Below are 25,373 nucleotides of genomic sequence, written 5' to 3' on the forward strand. Positions count from 1 at the left end.
GGGCCCCATATGATGATCCATACATAATGGGCCCATAATGCTCCGTATAGTTAATGATGGGCACCATATATGATGCTTCAGTGTATGATGGACCAAATATAATGCTCCATATATAATGGTCCCTATTTGATGCTCCATACAAAATAGACCCCATATAATGCTCCATACAGTATATGATGGGCACCATATATAATGCTCCATATATAATGTGCCCATATAATGCTCCATACAGAATGGTCCCTATATAATGCTGCATATATAATGGTCCCTATTTGATGCTCCATACAAAATAGACCCCATATAATGCTCCATACAGTATATGATGGGCACCATATATGATGCTTCAGTGTATGATGGACAAATATAATGCTTCATATAAAATGGGCCCATATATGATGCTCCAGTGTATGATGGGCCCCATATAATGCTCCATATATGATAGGCCCCATATGATGGGCCACGTATATTGCTTCAAACATAAAAAAGTAAAAATTAAATACTCACCTCTCCTCGCTGGCTGCTGCTCTGCTCCAGACTCCTCAGCTTCGTCATCTTCTGGTTCTCTGCACTGTGACTGTTCAGGCAGAGGGCGCACAGATGTGACATCATAGCGCCCTTTGACCAGAAACGTCACAGTCAGAAGACGCGGAAGATGCTGCAATGGAGGAACGAGGAGAGGTAAGTATTGCAAGTGCCGGCGCCCTAAACAAGTGGCAGGGGGGCCCACTCACTGATGCCAGCACTGGCACAGGCTCTGGGTCCCCATAGCACATCAGTGTCCCTGACAGCAAGTGGGCCGCGCTTGCTCAGGGCCTTGGCACTTGACCAGGTGTGTAGCGTGCTGACGCCAGCACTTGTCAGGTGGATGCTCTAAGCCTCAGGTCCACTTGGGCACACGGACCACGTGCACATGGGAAGTGAAAATTTTGCACACTGAGGAATCTTGGGAACAGCAGAATGAATAAAGTTGAACTCAGCAGAGTTTGAACAAGTTAAAGCATGGCGTGCAAACAACAAACAAAATTCTTAAGTCCCAATCATAAGACACAGGTGTGTATCCTAATGGTACTTAAGTAGGATTAGGGAAATAAAGTCACAGAGCCACGCCGAAAGACCTGCAAAACCCGACGTGGAGCACAATTGAGGGCAGAGGACCGAGGTGAAGGAAGCAAAGCCTGGGATACAGGACCTGTAACACCCATTTGCCAGTTTTCTGGCACACAATACTTTGAAATGTCACAAAATCTTTGCATATTGCAATGTTTGGCATTTTACTCCAGTCCTGGGCAGCTTCGCCAAAATGGGTAGAACTGGGGCATGACAGGGTGAAGTTAAGCCCACCTGTCTAATTTTTCATAAGTTATGCACGCCAGTTGCAAGATTGATTTAATTCATTAAGTGGCATGCACCTCTTAATGAATTAAACTCATCTTACTCCAGCACACTTATAGTTAAGATTCGAATGCCAGTTTTAATGAATTGGGACCAATAAATATTGCTTGCAACATTTAAGTGATCAAATCTTAATGAAAAGTAAAGTTGGAATAGTAAACTTTTAAGAACTAAGTCATGTTCGTTTTCCCTTGCCGCCCTAAGAGGAGAATGACCACCGCTAGTGCCAATCAGCAGAGTGTGAGCTAGGAGCGCCACCTTCTATCCGTCGGATCCATTACATGTACATAACGTAAAAAGCATAGCAAACCATTGCTTGGCAGGATTTTTGTTAATGCTGTGAATGTTGCCTGCTTGCTTTGCTTTTCAGAATTGATCTTTTCACTCACCTCACCAGTAAAGTTTTGAAGAAGAACTCGAACAGCAAAAAACTTATCTGAATTATTCCACACACATTGTCGAAAATTCACAATTTGGAACAGAAATTTAGAAGGTTAGACATGGAATTATTCATAACCCCAGCTGGCATGTGAATTTTCAAGGCAGTTAGCCAAGCAGACTATATCTCCACGCACAGGTGAAACAACATCCCCAATCTTAAAAAATGAAAACATTCATAAATCAAAACAGAAAATTCTGTGCGAGAAATCCTGATATATGTGCCAACTTTTTCCGCTGAATTGGACAAGAGTCAGCTGACTTCTCTGACAGACGCACATGCTCAGTTTGACAATATCAATTAACATCCCAGGTAAATGTGTTCTAGACGTGATATTTCAATTTTGTCTATCTCTTGGCTACAAGTAAGCAACTCTAATTGTAGTGAAAATGGTGATCAGCAAGAAAAACTTTACTTGCAAAAATACTTGTGGCATTTGCTTGAAAGTGTTTCCACTTTTATGGAAAGAACACACATTAGGTTATACATGGTAATATACTGCAAATGGAAATTTGAAACTAAATCTTGGGGAGTCAATAAATTTCACTAGTGTCTTGAAATTATCAGAAAAAAATATTTGGGTGAATTCACAGAACATTTAAATGGAGCTTTCAAAAACACCATGATTTTCATGCATTATTACATGTTTTTTGCTGAATTTTTATTCAGACCTTTTTATACGCTCTATTTCCAGATTTAGGAGCCTCTTGGAAAATGCATGCATGAAAAAATAGCACATCTAAAATGCACTGTTTTTTTTTCTTCAAAACACCAAAAGCGAAATTTTTAGAACAAAAGTTTTCCTAGAAATGTTACTTGTGAAACCAACCTTGGGGTATATGTACACAATGACTTTTTCAGGAAGATTCGACCTGAAATAGTGCCACAGAACTATATTTTACACCATAGTAGCGAGCTACTTCATAGCGGAAGCAACCCAAATAATGGCCATGTTGCCTTTTTTAACCGATTCATGGTTTCCAACATCTGAAGAGGTTAAACAAGTGTACAACAAGCCACGTTTACAATGTGGTGCAATACGTTCAGTTTTAACAGCTCTGTAGCAGGTGGCAGAAACATCAGTTTCATACAGTACTATTGGTAGAAACATGTTAGGAAAGTAACACAGGTAGTTGATCAATTGACCCACAGTAGAACCTTTTATAATGACACAGAAGCAGTCAGCCATGGCCCATGCATGAGGTATTAGGAACTGGGCCAGCATTTACAGCTTGGAACTGAGGTTTCAATGAAGACCTGGTGGTTAAGGGAGTGGTGTAAGGCTTCATAGCTGGGAGCCCTGATACCTCATGCAGCACCTTCATTTTTTTATTCCAGCCACACACTGATGGCACAAACATTAGTTTCGTACGGTACTATTGGAAGAAAAATGTAAGGAAAGAACCCAGTTTGTTGACTGATCAATTGACCCACGGTAGTGAAAGGGCCGAGCGGGGTAGTCATCGTGGCCACCAGCATTTGTAACAATGTGCCCTGACCTCACATCACACAGACACGCTGCCCATCACACAGCATACCTGTAGCGTCTTCACAGTCACAGAGTCACAGTCCATTCCAACTTTAAGAAAAACGTCTTTACTTGGGCTTGTGCACAGCATGAGATTCTTTACAGCATTGTCATCATCAGGGCACACAGCAATAAACTCCTCTTCTGTCCCTTTCCTTCTCTTTCTACCGCTAAGCTCGCTTCTAGGATGAACCTTACCCTTTGATCCCTCAGCGTCCTCTCTGTCCAGCATGCTTGCCTTATATGGGGGTTCCCTCAATAGCTGCTTCACCTCAGCTCTGAGGGCATCAGCCCATCCAATCATCCACCATCAACCTTTGTGCAGCATTATATGGGGCATAATATTCTATGGAGCATCTTATGGGGCCATCAACCTTTGTGCAGCATTATATGGGGCATAATATTCTATGGAGCATCTTATGGGGCCATCATTAACCTTTTATGCAGCATTATATGGGGCATATTTTAATATGGAGCATCTTATGGGGCCCATCATGAACTGGATTCAATATGGATATTCAAAAACACTTAACCTACTGATGTCTTAATCAATTTTACTTTTATTGGTATCTATTTTAATTTTTGAAATTTACCAGTAGCTGCTGCATTTCCCACCCTAAGCTTATACTCCAGTTAATAAGTTCTCCCAGTTTTTTGAGGCACAATTAGGGGTCTCGGCTTATACTCAAGTATATACGGTACCTTGTTCCAGAAGTTTTGAGGCTTGTCTCTATGCTGTTTTGCGTATTGTAGGCGAGATACTTTGTGGCGTTTGCGCAGTAATGGCTTTCTTCTGGCAACTCGACCATGCAGCCCATTTTTCTTCAAGTGCCTCCTTATTGTGCATCTTGAAACAGCCACACCACTAGTTTTCAGAGAGTCCTGCACTTCAGATGATGTTATTTGTGGGTTTTTCTTTGCATCCCGAACAATTTTCCTGGCAGTTGTGGACGACATTTTTGTTGGTCTACCTGACCATCATTTTGTTTTTACAGAGCCCCTGATTTTCTATTTGTTAATCACAGTTTGATCACTGCTGACTGGCATCATCAATTCCTTGGATATCTTTTTGTATCCCATTCCTGTTTTATACAGTTCAACTACCTTTACCTGTAGATCCGTTGGCAATTCTAGTGCTTTCCCCATGACTCACAATCCAGAAATGTCAGTGGCTGGATGAAAGATGCAAGAATCTGTCTGGATCCCAGAAACTCACTCAGCTTTTATGCTCACACACTGATTATAAGCAAACAGGTCACAGGTGAGAATGTTACCATTAGTCAGGGCCGTATTTGCCACTAGGCACTTGAGGACACGTGCCTAGGGCAGGACGATGCAGGGTGGCGGCACCTGAGCAAGGTTTTTTTATTATTTTTTTAAATTTATTTAAGTCCTGGGTAACCTCCCAACCGACTGCCCCCCAGCCCTCCCCCCGGCTGCTCACCTGCCTGCCTGCCTGCCCGCCCACCTACCCACCCACCCTCCTTGAAGACGTCATACTCACCCTGCTCCAGCGATGCCTGGTCTCAGTGTCTGCAGCTCGTCCTGAGTGAGCGGTCATGTGGTACCACTCATTAAGGTCATGAATATGCGCATGTTCATGATCTTAATGAGCGGTACCACATGACCGCTCACTCAGGAAGAAGGTGCTGCGCCGGGAGTCAAGACAGAGCCAGAGGGATGTTCGGCACGTCCGCGTGGTGTGGGAAAGGTGAGTATGAGGGACGGGGGGACAGGGGACGGGGGGATGAAGGAGGACAGTAAGTCAAGCCATGCAAGATGGGAGCAGTAGCATTGAGAGATGAGCCATGCATACGGGGGGGGGGAATATGAGCCATGCATACAGGGGGGGAATATGAGCCATGCATACAGGAGGGGGGAATATGAGCCACACATACAGGAGGGGGGGGTGAATATGAGACATTCATACAGGAGAGGGGAAATATGAGCCATGCATACAGGAGGGGGAGGGGAATATCAGCCATGCATACAGGGGGGGCATATGAGCCATGCATACAGGGGGGATATGAGACATGCATACAGGAGGGATGGAATATGAGCCATGCATACAGGAGGGGGGGAATATAAGCCATGTGCAGCACTCCAGGGTCCTGGTCATTGCAGTAACATCATTCTTCCACCAGGGGGAGTGATGTTACATCTGAAGGCAATAAAGGAGATCTTCTTACCAGGTATCACAAACCACACAACACACTTCACACTCCAGTCCACCAGGGGGAGCTATGCTCCTATTTATTAGGGCACTCTTCACAACTAGGTAAAACTGGTGGTCTGGATAGGAATTTAGGCAGAAGCTGACTGGGCTTCTCCCAGGCAGCACCTGTCAGGCAGCCAGAGGGGAAGGAGGAACATCTAAGCGCTACAGACAGAGAGGTCCCTGACAGGGGTGGGATCCTGTCAGAGGAATAGACAGAAGGCCACGGAGCTGCGCCTGCCCCATGTGCAGCAGCATCCTAAGAAAGAGACACGACAGCGAATTGTATTGCAGAGGGTGAGAAACGAAGTCATAGCAAAAGGCAGAAGGAGTTCTGCCCTGCAAAAGGCTGCCTCCTTTCTGAGGCGCAGGATCTGGTAGCCGGAACACGGAGGGAGTAATCGTCTCCAAGCCTTGCTTCAGAGACCGGCAGGACAGGTAATTCCACGTTACCTGCCCGAACCATACCTAGGAGGCACAGTGGCAACTTGTGGGGGCTGGGGCGTGCTAGAGTCCCTGTAAAAAGCCTCAGACCACCAGTCATATGGGTTTGTCCTATCCTTACCATCGGGGGGACAGAGAAAGAGACATAACATCTAGAACACCAACATCAGTTGTGAGGACCATACCGAGATGCTCAGCAAGGAGGTACTACAACACCCAGGCGCTAGAGGAAAGCTACTGATTTTCACCTGGATAAGGGGACTCTGGATTTGCCTTCAGACCGGCCGGACTCTGCCTACCCTGTGGTCTGTACCCTGGACTGTGGATGCTGAAGCCATCAGTAAAAAGGTAAAGAGACTGCAACCTTGTGTCCTCATTCTTCATTGCACCTCACACCATCCACCATCTACACTCTGGGAAGCCCTGGGGATACACTTCACCTGTGGGAAGGTATACCAACTAGCTGCCATTACATCACCCCAGCGGACCCCTAAGCAGCGTCGGTCACCCTGACCGAATACCACAGGTGGCGTCATGAACATTATCCCTTTAAAGACCTTTCTCCTTTTTACAATGGATGTTCCTAGGGCCACGGACCGGGTCAGCCACCGTGACATCCCCCTTGAGAATCGAATGGCCCGGTACCAAGTACCCCATAGCCCTACGGGGGTGCTCCATATGCATACAGGAGGGGGGGAATATGAGCCATGCATACAGGAGGGGGGAATATGAGCCATGCATACAGGAGGGGGGATTATGAGCCATGCATACAGGTGGGGGGGAATATGAGCCATGCATAGGGGATGAGCCATGCATACAGAGGGGGAATATGATCCATGCACACAGGAGGGGGGAAATATGAGCCATGCATATAGGATGGGAGGAAGATGAGCCATGCATACAGGTGGGGGGGAATATGAGCCATGCATATGGGATGGGAGGGAGATGAGCCATGCATACAGGAGGGGGGATATGAGCCATGCATATGGGATCGGAGGGAGATGAGCCATGCATACAGGTGGGGGGGAATATGAGCCATGCATATGGGATGGGAGGGAGATAAGCCATGCATACAGGAGGGGGGATATGAGCCATGCATAGAGGAGGGGGGAATATGAGCCATGCATATAGGATGGGAGGTAGATGAGCCATGCATACAGGTGGGGGGGAATATGAGCCATGCATATGGGATGAGAGGGAGATGAGCCATGCATACAGGAGGGGGGATATGAGCCATGCATATGGGATCGGAGGGAGATGAGCCATGCATATAGGTGGGGGGGGAATATGAGCCATGCATATGGGATGGGAGGGAGATGAGCCATGCATACAGGTGGGGGGAATATGAGCCATGCATATGGGATGGGAGGGAGGTAAGCCATGCATACAGGAGGGGGGATATGAGCCATGCATACAGGAGGGGGGGAATATGAGCCATGCATATAGGATGGGAGGAAGATGAGCCATGCATACAGGTGGGAGGGAATATGAGCCATGCATATGGGATGAGAGGGAGATGAGCCATGCATACAGGAGGGGGGATATGAGCCATGCATATGGGATCGGAGGGAGATGAGCCATGCATACAGGTGGGGGGATATGAGCCATGCATACAGGATTGGGGGGAGATGAGCCATGCATACAAGATGGGAGGGGGCATTATACAGTATTGAGCATCATGTGGGGTCATTATACAGTAAGGAGCATCATGTGTGGCCATTATACAGTATGGAGCATCATGTGTGGCCATTATACAGTATGGAGCATCATGTGTGGCCATTATACAGTATTGAGCATCATGTGGGGTCATTATACAGTATTGAGCATCATGTGTGGCCATTATACAGTAAGGAGCAACATGTGTGGCCATTATACAGTATTGAGCGTCATGTGGGGCCATTATACAGTATTGAACATCATGTAGGGTCATTATACAGTATGGAGCATCATGTGTGGCCATTATACAGTATGGAGCATCATGTGTGGCCATTATACAGTATGGAGCATCGTGTGTGGCCATTATACAGTATGGAGCATCATCTGTGGCTATTATACAGTATTGAGCATCATGTGGGATCATTATACAGTATGGAGAACTGTGTGTGGCCATTATACAGTATGGAGCATCATGTGTGGCCGTTATACAGCATTGAGCATCATGTGTGGCCATTATATAGTATTGAGCATCATATCTGGCCATTATACAGTATGGAGCATCATGTGTGGCCATTATACAGTATGGAGCACTGTGTGGCCACTATACAGTATGGAGCATCATGTGTGGCCATTATACAGTATTGAGCATCATGTGTGGCCATTATACAGTATGGAGCACTGTGTGTACATATTTTTTTTTGGTTATAATTATTGTATATGAAACAGTGTGATCAGCAGTGCTAAATGGGTGTGGTTTGGACGTGGATATTGGTGTGACTAGTTGTGAAATGGGTGTGGTCAGAGGCGTGGCCTAAAATTTGCCGCCGCGCACTGCACGCGCCGCAAACTTTATACCTCTTTCCCTTCTTCAAAAGTTGGGAGGTATGATACCGCATTTGCCAGATCACGGCAAGTGCCGCAAATCCCATAGGGAATGAATGAGGCCGAATGCAGTGTTGCCGTAAGTGATCAGTTACGTGGCAGATGCAGAAAAACTGCCCGATCTGCTGCAAAAGGCTACTTTCACATCAGCGATTCTTCCCAAAGTAACTGCCGATAGTGTCATACTCACCAAAGGGGAAGGCAGCACTAAAAGTGCCTAGGGCAGCAGAAACTCTAAATACGGCCCTGCCTTTAGTAGCCATACAAACCCATTTGTGTCAAGTTGTGTGCATGTTATCAGGCCAAAATCACCAGGGTATGTGAACTTTTGATCAGAGTCATTTGGATGTTTTGGTTTGTCATTATGATTTAAAAAGAAAAAACACAGTAGTTAGACAATAAATGACTTCACCCAACCTGTAACCATGAGTGGAGAAAAAGTTTTGGTGTTATCAATCATATTCTCTGAAAAAAGGCCAAGAAAGCAAAAATTCTGCAGGGGTATGCAAACTTTTGAGTACAACTGTAGCTAAGAAGGATTCAGTTAGTCTATTTGAATCATGTGATGTCATAGACATAAAGGAAAAGAAAAAAAATAAGTTGGTAGAAAGTCAAAATGAGCAATTGTAAGTATGATTGATGATAGCAATATAATAAGAGCATAAAAACTTTGATGGGAGGAGAAGTGCTTCTTTAAGGTGGACTTTAAATGCTGTCTTTGTTTTGTTTTCAATACTATGAAATTATAACATTTCTGCATAGGAATTCCATCTGCTAATCCACCTTCAACGTGCATCCACTTCTGCTCAATGCACCTCTCGCTGCTGACAAAATATAATGGAAATAAATGAATAGAGAGGCTTGGAGGAAACTGGATGCCAGGAGATCACAGTCTGTAATTGCATGAGTGCAACACAATGTTTAAAATAAGTTCAAGAACAGTGATAAGGATGAAGATGATGTTATCTGCGGGATAAGAGAGGCCATTAACATACAACAGAGTGTTTTCAATCACTTAATCAGAAAGCTCTTTTCCTGAGCACTGTCTTTTGTCTATGTGCCATGAACAAACATAAACATTTTGGCTTTCCTCGCATCCTTCACTGATAATAAACTATTACGCAAAGGCTCATCCCACCTCAAAGAAGAAAAAAGGAATAGATGGAAAATCAGTGTAGAGAGATATAGTGACACAATCTGTCAACATTTACTGTATGATGTTAAGTTTAAACAAATTATTTTGTTTTATTAAGACCCTGATTCATTAAGACGGTTATTTTGACGTTTATTATGATGAATTTGTTGGGCGTCCTTGACCACACTGTCCCCATCTCAAGTCATCTCTGCTCATTTTTCAAAAAAGTTGGTGGAGCCACTGTAAAAATACAAAAAAAGTTACAACATATTTGTGCGAGTTTGAGTTGCTCAAAATATTTGTAACATTTCAAGCTATTTTATGCCATAAAAGTGTTGAAAAACTGCTTGATGGATTAGGCGTACAATCTACAAACACATAGGAAAAGTTGAGATCACTTAAAGGGAATCTGTCACCCCAAAAATCGTATCTGAGCTAAGCCCACCGGCATCAGGGGCTTATCTACATCATTCTGTAATGCTGTAGATAAGCCCCTGATATAACCTGAAAGATGAGAAATAAAGGTTAGATTATACTCACATAGGGACGGTCCTGCTGCGGTCTGAGTCCGATGGGCGTCGTGGTCCGGTCTAGCACCTCCTATCTTCTTACGATGACGTCCTCTTCTTGTCTTCATGCTGTGGCTCCGGCGCAGGCGTACTTTGTCTGCCCTGTTGAGGGCAGAGCAAAGTACTGCAGTGCGCCGGCGCTGGTCCTCTCTGACCTTTCCCGGCTGCCCATGTTAAACCGGTGTCCTTCCTTACTTTTCTTCATTGCTCAGGATATCCTGAGATAAACAAGTAATTCTTGAAAGAAATATGAGTTTGCATTACTCTGTTGGGAGAGGTTTGTGCTATGTACATGTTTGTGCCTTCTGTACCTGTTAGTGCCTTATTTTTTGCTCATGTTTAATGTATTTGTCTATATTTGCCCCCTTTTCACATGTGAAGCACCATGGAATAAATGGCGCTATAATAATGTATAATAATAATAATGTTTGGCCCTTTTTTGAGCAATTGGAGTCCTTAACCCAAATCAAGTAAAGGTATTACTTGTCACATCTGTACATACCTGGCCTGAGTCTGCTAAAGAGAGGACCTCTTCCTGTTTGCAGCTTTCTGCTGTGGCTCGCAGAAGGGGGTACTGAGTGCTAAACCACTTCTATATTGACCAAAAAGAGATATATTGTGACACAACCCTGTGAAGATAAGTTGTTGCAGCTCACGTATCTAGAGTTACTCAACAGTCCCAGATCCATAGCCAGGAACTGCTCCTGTCTCCCATTTCCCTTTGAGCAGTCCTCAACCAGTTTTCTAAGTGATCCAACAAAATCCTTTGACATCATCACCCAAGACCTTTGAAGGACAACTCGGACACCCTGTGTTGTCTGTGAGTAAAAAGCTAGCTTTGCATTCTGTTCCATGTATAATTCTGGAGTTTGTCTCTCCATACAGTACTCTCAGCTGGTTAATAATCTCTTTAACAAACTCCTGCTTGTTCATCATCTATCTGCAGTGCACTTGAGGGGGTTGTTATAAAAACACAAACCACATTACTCACCCTCACCAGGTCCATTTCTGCTCCAGGTATCTGATATTGGCTGCAGTACTGACAGCGCGGTTGCCAGTCACTGAGCTAACCGGCTCTACCCAGGTAGACATCCCATGGAGAGGAGTGGGCACTAAATTGCATTGGGTTGTGAACGTCCTGGTCCTGATATAACATTACCAAATGTGGAAAAGTCTATTTTGCCTCCTGGTGACCATAAGAAAAGTAAATATACAGAATGCCATGTTTTTGTTTGGATCCTCAGGTTTTCATGATTTCCATTTTTTTTTTTAATTTGTCATAATCTATTGATCAAATGGAATGTGTCATCATCACCTGTACAGCCACTAAGCCATCTTTATACTGTTACACAGACTGATCATGAATTCTAAAGATGGTAGACATATTGGACTCACCTTGATGAGCCTGATGCTGCTGGAGCTGACTTGCAATGACATAAACATCTTTGAGAGACATTGATCAAACCAGTACTGCGTGACTCACAATAAGACTGGGTCTACCCACTGGATTAGTGCAGATACATATGTTTTGGAATACATATGTTTATTCCATATGTGTGTATTGGAACAACACAAAAAAACGGAGAAAAAAAAGACAAACTGGGCATAATTTCGTGCAATTCCCCATAAATAAACTGGACAAAATTGTTGGCACCCTCAACCTACTATTTGGTTGCATACCCTTTAGAATTAATAACTGCAATCAAACGTTTCCTAGAACCATCAACAAGCTTTTTACGCCTCCCAATTGGAGTTTTAGTCCACTCTTCATTTGCAAACTTCTCCAGGTCTCTCATATTTGCAGGCGCCTTCTCCCAACTTAAATTTTAAGATCTCTCCACAGGTGTTCAATGGGATTTAGGTCCGGACTCATTGATGGCCACTTCAGAACTCTCCAACACTTTGTTTCTATCCATTTCTTGGTGCTTCTTGAAGTATGTTTAGGGTCATTGTCCTGCTGGAAGACCCATGACCAGGACAATTTTGGTTCTCCCTTTTTGGGCTTGGACTTTTGTGTTTCCCATGGATGGGTGTCTGAACAGTCGTGTCTGGGTCCTGCCCTGCGCCATCTACATTGAAATCTGCTGACACATGATGAGGTTTAATACTAAAGATAGGACCGTCCCGATGTGTACACCTTGGGTATATTTTATGCTTTTTTGATCAAAACTGTGCCAATTAAGCATCCTATGTTATTTTCATGTACTGTTACTATTTATTATCTATGACTAAGGGCTTCGTCCACAAACGCGCGTCAGGGTGGGCAATATTCTTCAATTTTCTGGACATCCTTTTTTTAACCATGTGAAATTTATATATTTTTTATTCATATGTGAATCCTTTTCTTGTCTATTTATTTAGTTACTACAGGGTATTTGCACATTTTGTTTTGATCTTAGGTTTTATAATTCCTACTTGGTTGTGCCATCGAATTCTCAATCTCGAAATCATTCTAGTCATTACTATGCACTACATAAGCTTTGGCATACAGTTTTTCTTCATTTTGAAATTGACCAATCATCCATATAAGCCATAATGAACAGGGACGGCAGCCATATTATGTTGAACTTAACTTCCCGACTACCGTACAGATTCCGTGTGGCTTCAAGTACATCTTTATGTCATTTGTCCACGAGACTTCCATTAACATAAAAATGCCACTTCTTCCGCTGAGTTACTGTACATTATCACCTTAATTAACATAATTTTATTTCCTAACAAAGTTGTGTGTGAATCACATCACAATCTCAAGGCTATTCCAAGATGAGCCAACTCCGAGAGTAAATGACCTCTTCATCTCAGTGATAAAATTCTAGCCAAAATATTCTATTGGCCTGAGACGTGATTCATTAGAAATATGTGTATGGTGTGGAGCTGCTCTCTCTATCTGGCAGAGTCCGGCTTGCAGACTGATAAGAAGCAAATGCAAATGTCCTGATAAGAACTGAATGCAAATATTTATGATATGATATTCCTTGGGAATTATGTGTAGATAAAACAAAGTGTATTATTTTCCCGCTTCTCTTTCAGGTTTGCCAAAATGCCCTTTTTCGCTTTCGGAATTTGCATTTCTTCAAAATTGATTCGGCTTGCGTATTATGTTAAGCTATTTGTTTGCTAAGGATGGTAATTAGTTACTGTAATTACAGAAATGACAGTTGCTAAATTGTTTTTAAAGCATTACAGTGAGCCTGTGCCAGAAGATTGCAGTACTTTTTTTTTTTTTGGATTTAAGTACAGGCTGGAAAAACTCCCACTCTAAGGCTAACATGGGATTTTCAACTACAAAGCTGCCTTTTACTGATTGAAATATATTTTTATTAGTATTTTTTTTATTTATTAAAAAAAAATGACAACAACATTAATTTGCATTGATTGCAGCTCTACTTTTTAAGTGCTATTTTTTTACTACTTTTTTTTTGCTTAGATCACACAATTATTAGTGATAAAGGGGCCTTGTGGGGGGAAATAAAGGAGAGAAAAAAAATCAATCAAAGTCAATAAAAAAATATAAAAGCTAAATTATTTATTGACTGCTGTTTAATTAAACCCCTTTTTTCTTCTAGAAACAGACGGTTTGCAGTTGAAAAAGTGGAAGTGAAAGTCATATCAAAAACTTTTTGTAAACTTTTGAAATTTACATTTTTCTTCTCTCATAAGTGAAGTTTATAAGAAATGACTGTCAAAAGTAAAGCCTCATTCAGATGTTACATTATTTTTGCTTGTGAAATAAAATAAAACATTTTTAATCAGTGTGTTGGAACCGATTTTTATCCATTTTGGTCCATGTATCTGTTTTACCATCTGTTTATCCCGTATGAAAAAAATAAATTTTCCAAGCTTTTCCTACCCATTTAAACAGGAAGCAACAGACAGCACTCAGATGAAAAACAGATGACATTCGGGTGCCTTCCGTTATGTCACGGACCCATTCTGGTAATTATAATCTGTGACTCGAATCGAAAGCATACATATCCCTGATTTTTTTTTAAAGAAGCACTTGGTCCACAAAAAATACAGACACGTGAACAGCCCCATCCACTATAAAGGGTATATGTGCTATCCATGAAAATCATGGCAAATGGAAAATTTCTCTGCAGAAATCCTATGTTGACACAGATTTCTTCCCCAGATGTGCCAAAGGATCTGATGAAAAATTAACCCAATTGTCAATTACTGGTGTTAGTTAAAATGAATTGTTTAGATGCATATTAAATTTGTGTTGAAGATTTGAAGATTCACTGGACACGGAAAATTTGAAATATTCGAGATTCGATTTTAACAATCGCCAAATATGCCCACTGCTATTTTGCACACTGCAGAAGATTGTATCAGCCACAGAAGGTTCACATGACTTTGGGTGTGATCGGGCCATGCAGTTATTAGTTCAAAAATTATAGCACAACCAATCATAGCCTGTATAAAAGCCAAGGTATGGAATGCAGTGCAACAATCACTTTGGGCTATATCTGTCTAGTAAGAGAATGTCGCAGCTCACGGCTTAGCAATACAAATAGGAAGAAAAAGCCAAAAACCTCTAAATATACTGCACAGATCACACTGACAAAACAGCAGTGAAGAACGGCTACAATCCGTTTACCCATAGACATGAACAATGGCATATACTGTAAACGTGCTGGTCAAAATTACTGTTATTGTGCAGTTAAGTAAGTTGAAGTTTAAATGATCTCTGAAAAGGTCTAAAGTTAAAGATGCCACATTTCCTTTGTACTTTAGAGAAAAAAAATTGTAATTTGTAATATTTTCAAAATTACAAAACAGAAAATGAGCAAATGAAAAAGTTTGGGCACTCTTGGAGAAAACTTTGCCCAAAGTTTTAGACTTTAATTAGCCTGTTAGTGTTATGGCTTGTTCACTATCATTAGGAGAGGCCAAATGATGCAAATTTGCCAGTTTTATAAAAATCCAGTCTCATCTAAACTTGTGACAAAAACAGCAGTCATGGGTAGAGATGGGTGAACCTGAATGGTAAAGCTCTGGGTCCATACCGAACACCCAGTGCCCATGCACGGACCCCGAACATGGACTTCTCCTTAAAGTCCATGTTACTGTTCAGGTTTGGCAACCTGAACATCTGGTGTTTCCCACACTGTTATCTGTGTGACAGCTCGATAAACACTGGCTCTGATCAGCGGCATTGCTGTTTTTTTCATTTACTAAAGGCTGGCTTCTGCCCCAAACTGTCTGCTTTCCCTTGGCTGGTAATCAAAAAATAAATAATTAATAAAAAAGTAGTGTACAGCCAAACTTCCGTGCTATAAAATGGCTGTAAAATGATGATAGTAAGGGGTAAGGTGCTGCAAAAGGAAGAAAAATGGAGGTAAGAACAAACATTTTTCTTTTTTCAAAGAAAGTTACTTAAAATAACATTGACAAAAAAGCAAAAGTAAGAAAAAAATTGAACCTTGAAGTAGAGGTCCAAGTGGAGGATGGAGTGGATTAGGGGCTAGAGGTAGACATGGAAGGGGAGCAACAATTTTTTTTGTTTTATAGGAAAATTGCACATAAGATGAGAGATTGGGGGCCTAGCACCAAACAATATCTCATATGGGGATAGGCCATGTTTTGCCTTAGGGGTAGTATGAATGTGGTACATTATAATGGGTAGGAGCTCTGGCCATGGAGCCGTAGTCTCCTGCATCATTTTGGTCAATTGTCCCTTTAGTGTGCTGTTCAGCCTCTTAATTTTCCCACTGGATTGTGGATAGTACAGATTATGGAGGGCTACAGTGGATCCAAGCATTATCAAAACCTTCTGATACATATGAGAAGAAAAGGCCGGGCCTTGGTCACTTTCAATGACTTCTGGAATACTATATCTGCATATGATTTCCTTCATCAGTTTCTTTGTTGTAGTTTTTGCAGTCATGTTGGTAACGGGGAATGCCTCTGGCCAATTGGAGAATATGTCGACAACCACCAGATAATATTTATATCTTTCAGACTTAGGCAACGTGATGTGGTCCATTTGGGGTCTTTGGAACAGATAGTCGGGGTTAGCAAGGTGTTTCGGGGGTACACGTTGAAGTTGACCGGGATTGCAGGTCTGACAGATATTACATGCACGGTTGAGTGTTGTCAGGATTGTAGAAATATCTGGAGTCCAGTAGAATTTTTGTATCAGGGCTAGGGCCTGTTTTTTTTTTTACCTTGATGTGTGGGTCCATGTGTCTACATGGTAATAGCAGGGTATATCCGTTTAGGGAGACACACAAGTTGGTCCTTTTTCCAGAGACCATTGTCCATATATGCTCCATCAGCCTTTTATTGTTTCACCTTTTCCTTTGGGGATATTTTTTGTATCGTCATTAAGTGGTTTCGTGGGGTCCGGTAGAAAACTTTAGTTTGTCGTGGATTATCAGGTTCTTGTAGAGTCAGTGTTTCTTGTAATTGTTTATGCTGAGAGCGTGTGGTTACCATAGTTGGTATGATCATTTCAACGGGTAGGAGATTAGCAGCTTTTGCTTGCATATCCGCAAAGGCGTTACCAACAGTCTGTGGACTGTTCTTAGGACCATGTGCCTTGACCTTGATAATGGCTACCTGGGTAGGTAATTTGATTGAGTGTATGAGGGTTTTAACAGTTTCAGCATTTTTCATTGGAGTCCTGGCAGTAGTAATACATTTTTGATTGGCCTATAGGGCTCCGAAATCATGAGCAATACAAAATACATATTGTGAGTCCGTGTATATATTAGTCCGTCTGTTTTTGGCTAGAATACATACAGTAGACAGAGCTTGAAGTTCTACTTCTTGTGCTGACAGTGAGGGAGGGAGGGCAGCTGCGTGCACTACACCGTATCCAGTGTGGAACCTACCAAAATCATCAGCATATCTTGAACCGTCTTTCAGGGCATTGTAGAGAGGTTGCATTATACGAGATGTGTCCGATATCCATTGATGATAATAAGTATATAGTCCAAGAAAATGCTGGAGTTCAGTTTAATCTTTCGGAAAAGGAAGGGAGCTGACGGCTATTATTCCTTCTTTTGTGAGGTGTCTGACATCTTGAAGGAGACAGTGACCCAAAAATATTATTTGATCAAGGTAGAATGGAAGTTTCGAGGCCGAAACTTGACAGTTCAGATCTGCCAGATATTTGAGGAGGTTAACAGTGGCAGCAATGGCTTCCTGCTCTGTTCGTGCACACAACAAAAGATCATCCACATTATATTCATCTGCATAGGGGTTATATAACGTAAGGACCATCTGACCATCATCTTGGAATTGTATTCTGGAGTGGAACTGTGATAATAAATCTTTCCCTAGTAAATTTACCGGACATACGGGAGAAATTAGGAATTGAACAGTAACTTTAGGGAAGGGTCCCAATGGGATGGGTTTTGTAAGAGTATATTTATTGGGTCTGCCATCTATTCTAATTAAAACAAACTCTTGATCTGAGAATTGACATGGTGGGGCTGGGGAGTGAGATTTCCAGACATAGGGTTAAAAGGGGTATTGGAGAACTGAATTTGTGTAGGGTGGGAGAGCTGGAGCTGAAGTTTGTTACGTGGGCCATTGATAAGGAACGGAGCTGCGTCCTTGCAGCTGTGAGGGGGGGCTGTATTTGGAGCGGGAATTACTGTGGCTACTGGTTTAACCTTTGCCTTTCCTGCTGATGCAGAACGGGCTAAGTTTTTTTGAAAACTTTTTATTATTTTTAATGCATCATCTGAAGTGGAAGTCTTGATGTCAGGTCTAACTGACATTATTGTCTCTTTCAATTCAGATTTAAGGCCAGATATTAAAGTTGCCATAAAAAGATGTGAATGGGCTTTATTATACAATGAGAATCCCAAATCTTTAAACATTACTATAAGATGCCCATAAAATTTTTTGGCAGTCTTCCCCTTGTTCTGTGTGATATTTGTGAGGGAGGTAGCTTGGTCCGCTAATCTATCTTGTGTCCAAACTTTTAAAGTATTATAGAAATTAACACCACTTTCATATGTTCCTCCGTCCAAATTCATATTATACATTATGTTACCCTCAATAATTGGAAAATATCCTTCCCCAGCCTTCATTTGGAGTAAGTGTAACAGATTTTTTCGGGGAGTGGAATCAATTTTTTGATTTGCTGCTATTTGTCTATAGAAGGCAATGGGGGAGGTTTCTGGGTCGGGTAACTGGTTATAAAGGGTGTCTATTTGGGATGGAGAAAAGGGGGTATACTTTGGCCTGTTAGGAGTAGTTTTCACATCATTTTCAAACTTTGATATTATTGATTCGGGGGTGGGAGGAGGTGGCGGTAGTATGGGTACAAGAGGCATCTGCTGTAGAAGCGGGGCAGGAGGCTCTGTTAGTTATAGATTGTATTGATTGATGGGCTGTTAGGCGGCTGTCGAGGACAAATCGGACCTTCTCCAATTTTATGGGGTTTTCCTGTATATAGCGTTCTACTGCTGATATTATAATTATGGTGGTATCTTTTTTGGGATATTGAAAGATACTGGCAGAGATTAATGGTTTTGGCCATTGTACGTTGAGGCATCGTGCCATGAGGAACGGAGGAGGCATACAGGATTGCGTTCTGGACAGCCTCAGTAAGTAACTGTTGGAACCTGGGAATGTTGGTAGGATTATATCGTGGTCCCACTGCATATATTACATATTGACATGGCAGCTGTCCTTCTCTGGTCGCTATGACCTATCCTGTTTTTACCTGGCCATAAGTTTGTATATATGAATTAGATTTTTCCTGTATTATAGGTTTACCTTTTTGTGAAATCATTTCAGCCAGTCCTCCAGCATGGTGGAGTTGATTATTTGCGGCATTTACTATGGTCCCAACATGTTATTTTGTGAGATCCCCTGTCCCTATCTTAAAGAGTATATTATGATAGTGGGGTCTAGGAATAACATTAGAATGCATTTCCTGGAAATGTTCTATCTTCTTTGTATATCCTGTCTCTGACTGAGTGACTAAGATAGGTGGGGGCGGTGTTGTGAATTCCGTTCTCTGACTCCCTCCTGTGGTCATGAATGGTACTTTGGTTGGTTCTGCTCTTGGACTCCCTCTGGCGGCTTCGAGCGGAACTGCTGGTCACTGCGGTTGGCTTTATCAGCTGCTCTCGTTTATTGCTATGCTGACTTCCCTATTTAACTCCACTCAGATCGTTACTTCATGCCAGCTGTCATTGTTAAGTATTGGTTCAGATCTCTCTTGGACTTCTCTGAGGACCTGTCTACTCCAGCAGAAGCTAAGTCTTTGCTAGTTCATTTGTTGTTACTGCTTCCTGAATATATTTCTTAGTACTGCTAATTTCTAGTCCAGCTTGCTATCTGATATTCCCTTGCTAGCTGGAAGCTCTGGGGGTGCAGAGTGGCACCTCCACACCGTGAGTCGGTGTGGGGAGTCTTTTTGCTTACTCTGCGTGGTTTTTGTAGTCTTTTGTGCTGACCGCATAGTTCCCTTTTCTATCCTCTGACTATTTAGTGAAATCTGGCCTCCTTTGCTAAAACCTGTTTCATTCCTGTGTTTGTGACTTTCCTCTTAACTCACAGTCAATATATGTGGGGGTCTGCCTTTACCTTTGGGGAATTTCTCTGAGGCAAGGTAAGGCTTCTATTTCTATCTTTAGGTGTAGTTAGCTCTTAGGCTGTGAAGAGGCGTCTAGGGAGAGTTAGGTACGCTCCATGGCTATTTCTAGTGTGTGTGATAGGAGTAGGGTTTGCGGTCAGCAGAGTTCCCACTTCCCCAGAGCTAGTCCCGATTTTGAGTTTACTCATCAGGTCATTCCGGGTGCTCCTAACCACCAGGTCCATAACAGTACAGCTGGCCAAAAAGTGTTAATGCATCTCAAAAGAGGGATAAGAGAAGTTCTGAACCCATTTTTTTTTCTTTGCAGTGTGTTTTGTCTCTCTTTTCCCCTTAACCTCTGGGTGGTTCAGGACTCAGGTGTAGATATGGATATTCAAGGTCTGTCCTCTTGTGTGGATCATCTCACTGCTAGGGTACAAAGCATTCAAGATTATGTAGTTCAGAATCCGATGTTAGAGCCTAGAATTCCAATTCCTGATTTGTTTTCTGGGGATAGATCTAAGTTTCTGAATTTCAAAAATAATTGTAAACTGTTTCTTGCTTTGAAACCCCGCTCCTCTGGTGACCCCATTCAGCAAGTAAAAATTATTATTTCTTTGTTGCGTGGTGACCCTCAAGACTGGGCATTCTCCCTTGCGCCAGGAGATCCTGCATTGCTTAATGTAGATGCGTTTTTTCTGGCGCTTGGATTGCTTTATGACGAACCGAATTCAGTGGATCAGGCAGAGAAAATCTTGCTAGCTTTGTGTCAGGGTCAGGATGAAGCGGAGATATATTGTCAGAAGTTTAGAAAATGGTCTGTGCTTACTCAATGGAATGAGTGTGCCCTGGCAGCAATTTTTAGAAAGGTACAAATAAATAAATCACCTGCGCTTGTGGAGTGGTAGTACTGAAAGGTATCCTACATACTGCCTTCCACCATAAGGAAGTGCTGAAAGTTGGCAGACACTGTAGTTAAATGATAAGCCTGGATCCTTAAAGGATTATACACATATGAATACTGACAAGACCTCCCCGAATAATCCACCCGATAGTAGCCCGTAATGCAAGCGTGCTAATTACTGTAAACACATGTACTCACTAGGTGTAGAAGCAGGAGTGAACACAGCGTAGAAGGTAACAGTCGTCCTGCTTGAGAGCGGTTTTATATTGGGCTTGATAAGTGCGGGCTGCACCGTAGGGCTGCGGGGTAATGTCGGGGCCGGCTAAGCTGAAAGAATGTCCGCTCACTCAGCTATGTGTGTGAGCGGGGACCGCGAACTCCTAGCGTGCCCCGGCCGGAAGCAACGCCGGAGCCGTAGCGGTGTTTGTTGTGGGCGTGGTACCTGACGAAGAAGGTGTGTAACCTGGGTTGTTGCCTCCGATGTCCATGCTGCCGATTTAGTTCGTGCCTTTCATTTGGCTCGTCCTGATCGGCCTGGGGGCCCTGGTGAGGGTTCGGTGACCCCTCCTCAAGGGGGGGGTACTGTTGTGAATTCCGTTCTCGGACTCCCTCCTGTGGTCATGAATGGTACTTTGGTTAGTTCTGCTCTTGGACTCCCTCTGGTGGCTTCGAGCGGAACTGCTGGTCACTGAGGTTGGCTTTATCAACTGCTCTCGTTTATTGCTATGCTGACTTCCCTATTTAACTCCACTCAGATCGTTACTTCATGCCAGCTGTCAATGTTCAGTATTGGTTCAGATCTCTCTTGGACTTCTCTGAGGACCTGTCTACTCCAGCAGAAGCTAAGTCTTTGCTAGTTCATTTGTTGTTACTGCTTCCTGAATATATTTCTTAGTACTGCTAATTTCTAGTCCAGCTTGCTATCTGATATTCCCTTGCTAGCTGGAAGCTCTGGGGGTGCAGAGTGGCACCTCCACACCGTGAGTCGGTGTGGGGAGTCTTTTTGCTTACTCTGCGTGGTTTTTGTAGTCTTTTGTGCTGACCGCATAGTTCCCTTTTCTATCCTCTGACTATTTAGTGAAATCTGGCCTCCTTTGCTAAAACCTGTTTGATTCCTGTGTTTGTGACTTTCCTCTTAACTCACAGTCAATGTATGTGGGGGTCTGCCTTTACCTTTGGGGAATTTCTCTGAGGCAAGGTAAGGCTTCTATTTCTATCTTTAGGTGTAGTTAGCTCTTAGGCTGTGAAGAGGCGTCTAGGGAGAGTTAGGTACGCTCCACGGCTATTTCTAGTGTGTGTGATAGGAGTAGGGTTTGCGGTCAGCAGAGTTCCCACTTCCCCAGAGCTAGTCCCGATTTTGAGTTTACTCATCAGGTCATTCCGGGTGCTCCTAACCACCAGGTCCATAACAGGGCGGATATTCATAACCATTAGCAATATTAGGTATAACAGGAGCTGGTGTTGGCGGTGGCCGATAATAGGTGCCGTCAGCGTTTAGCAAGGGAAAGGTGGGGGTTATGACCCCGGATTTCCTCGCTCTACAATTGTAAAAGACCTTTCTCCATTGAGAATTAGTAACTCCGCATACATCATAAATCCACCCGGCAGGACTAAGTTTTGGCAACCCAGAATATATTGTTGCTTTGGGATTGAGGGGCACGGAGCTTACAGTCGGGAGGAGAGGCTTGATTTCCTGGGGAGGGACCATATCATCTAACAGGGAGACCACTGTCCCAAATTTTTGATTGTTTGCTTTTCTGACATATTAATTTTAGTCACTTTTTTAGTTCTTTTTAGTATCACAAAATATCCATTTTTTTGTTATAGTAATAGACAATTTTTCCTTTTCAATGTGATAAAACAATTAGAATTCATGTCCTCTGTTGATCCTTAATTTGTTATATATTAATCATTTAATTTGAAGCAGGTGTTTTAAATAAAATATAAATTTCCCAGTGCGTATTATACCAAGAAAATATAGAGAAATTTAGAATGTAGTTACGTTCTATTTTAGCTTTATTTTAGGGATATAGAGATAAGAAAATCGCAGTATTCCTCAGTATAGAAAGAAGAAAGCAATAGCGCAGCTGTTTGACCCTTCCTATTTAGTATCTTAGAAATTTTACACAGAAATGGAATATAGCAGTTCTTAGACAAAATTAATTTCTACAAAACCTTTATCATACAATTTATATATTAGAATACCTTAGAAAAACCAATGATTGAGATATTTTCCTTGTATTCCTGATAGATTTTTTTTCCTGTCTTTGGGCTAACAATATCAGATTTATTACACAAATTCAAAGTCTTTTTTTTCTTCCATGGAAATTGATTCTTTTTTAGAGTTAAATATCCTTACTTTGTCGTGTATAGTATTAGAGCGGTCGTTTAGTTTATTTCATTAGGTTTACCTGTTTTTTGTTGGGATAATTCAAAATCGTGGTACTCAGCGAACGGAGGAGGGCGTCTCAGATTTTCTTTCCGGATACCTTTGGAAATACACATATATATTTATATATTGTTGAGTTACGCATCCTACCTATCTTCGATCACCTTACTGCGCCTGATTCTAACAGTGATCAGGAATTCAGGATATTTTGACTATAAAGAGAATTACATTACTGGTTAATTCGGGGTGTCTGTTCTTTATGAGGTATGGTTCGAGTACTGGGCTTCCAATGGAACTACACCTCTATATGATTCCACCCAAGAATCACCCCACTATCTGGGATAAACCTCAGATCTTTTTTGCAGCAACAAACATAGGAAAACTACACCAATCGGTCAGTCTGGACAGTATAACTGCCAACTTACTGTGGTTGTTGTGGGGGATGATCAGTCCTAATTTTCCAGTGCCTGTGTCCGGTGCAAGGGTCCTTTGTCTTGTTGTCTTCCAGGGGGCAGAGGCGTTCCTGCTTGGGGCCCCACGTTGGGCGCCAACTGTTGAGGGAGGATCTAAAGTGATCCTTCATGGTTAACTCAGTGATTTCCAAATTAATCTACAAGGCATTGCTGGCAACTGAAAATGACCAGACGGAGACGTGTGTCTCTGTTTGGGGGGGATCAAGCTGATCTCTCTGGCCCCCGTTTATTGTGTATGAATTTTCATAGTCATAGAAATTATACTTCAACCAATCAGCATAAGAACACGCTTACAGTTCTTTACCTATAAGAATACAGGAACAGTCTGGACGTCAAAGTCTCGTAGAACAATGCACCCTCAGTCTCATGTTCTGTTTAGATTGTAACAATCAAGGTCTCATAACAGCTGTAAACTTTAGCCTACTAACAAAATTTATATCAAAACAACAAAATGGAGTCGAAAAGCACAAAATGGAGAATCTTTCTTAATTTATCTCTTCACAGTATCAGCGTATTCAGGAGAAATTGCATAACAAATTTTGTGGTCCATTTTCTCCTGATACCCTTGTGAAAATAAAAAAAATGGTTTGAAAGTAATTTTTTTGTGAAATTTTTTCCTTCCACATTGCTTTAGTTCTCAGGAAGCACCTGAAGGGTAAATAAACTTCTTGAATGTGGTTTTGCGCACCATGAGTGGTGTGGTTTTGCGCACCATGAGTGGTGCAGTTTTTAGAATTGTGTCACTTTTTGGTATTTTCTGTTATATTGACCCCCCAAACTCACTTCAAATGTGAGGTATTCCCTAAAATGGTTTTGTAAATTTTGTTGGAAAAATGAGGGAATCCCTGGTCAACTTTTAACCCTTGTAACGTAGTAACAAAAAAAATATGTTTCTAAAATTGTGCTGATGTAAATTAGACATGTGCAAAATGTTATTTATTAACTATTTTGCGTGACACCACTCTCTGATTTAAGGGTGCAAAAATAAAAAATTTGAAACTTGCAAAATTATCAAACTTTTTGCCAAATTTATGTTTTTTTCATAAATAAATGCAAGTTATATCGAAGAAATTTTACCATTCACGTGAAGTACTATATAGCACGAAAAACCATTCTCAGAATCAGTGGGATACGTTGAAGCATTCCAGAGCTATAACCTCATAAAGTGACAGTGCTCAGAATTTTAATAATTGGCTTGGTCATTAAGTAACAAATTGGCTCTGTCACTAAGGGGTTAAAGTAAGAGAGACAAAAAACCCCAACAGAAATAAAAAAAAATTGAACCATGAGACAGAGGTCCAAGTGAAGGAGGGGTTGGAGGTGGATGTGAGAGCAGGGAGGGGGCCAACTTTTTTTTTTCTATTAAGGAAAATTACTTAAAATAACAGAGACAAAAAACCCCCAAAATAACCAAAAATAGAACCATGAGGGAGAGGTCTTAGTGGAGAGGTAAAGGAGAGGGTGGAGGTGGATATGGAAGAGAGAGGGGGCAAACACTTTTATTAAACTTGGTTTTAGCTTCACCCCTTTCTGACGTCGGACGGGATAATAAGTCCGACGTCAGTATCCCTGCTTCGAGGTGGGCTCCAGTGGTGAGCCCACCTCAAAGCCGCGTCATGTCAGCTGTTTTGAACAGCTGAAATGTGCCTGCAATATTCTATGTGTATATATGTATTCTATCTTTTCAATTCTAACCTGTCAGTGTGATTTTATATTAGCCGCATATGAATTGCCAGCTTTTCAAAGGACACCGCTGAGTAAAAAAAAAAAAAAATCGCACAGCACTCACATGGTACGAATGCT

The sequence above is a fragment of the Ranitomeya variabilis genome, chromosome 6, assembly GCF_051348905.1.
Source record: "Ranitomeya variabilis isolate aRanVar5 chromosome 6, aRanVar5.hap1, whole genome shotgun sequence".
Classification (NCBI taxonomy): domain Eukaryota; kingdom Metazoa; phylum Chordata; class Amphibia; order Anura; family Dendrobatidae; genus Ranitomeya; species Ranitomeya variabilis.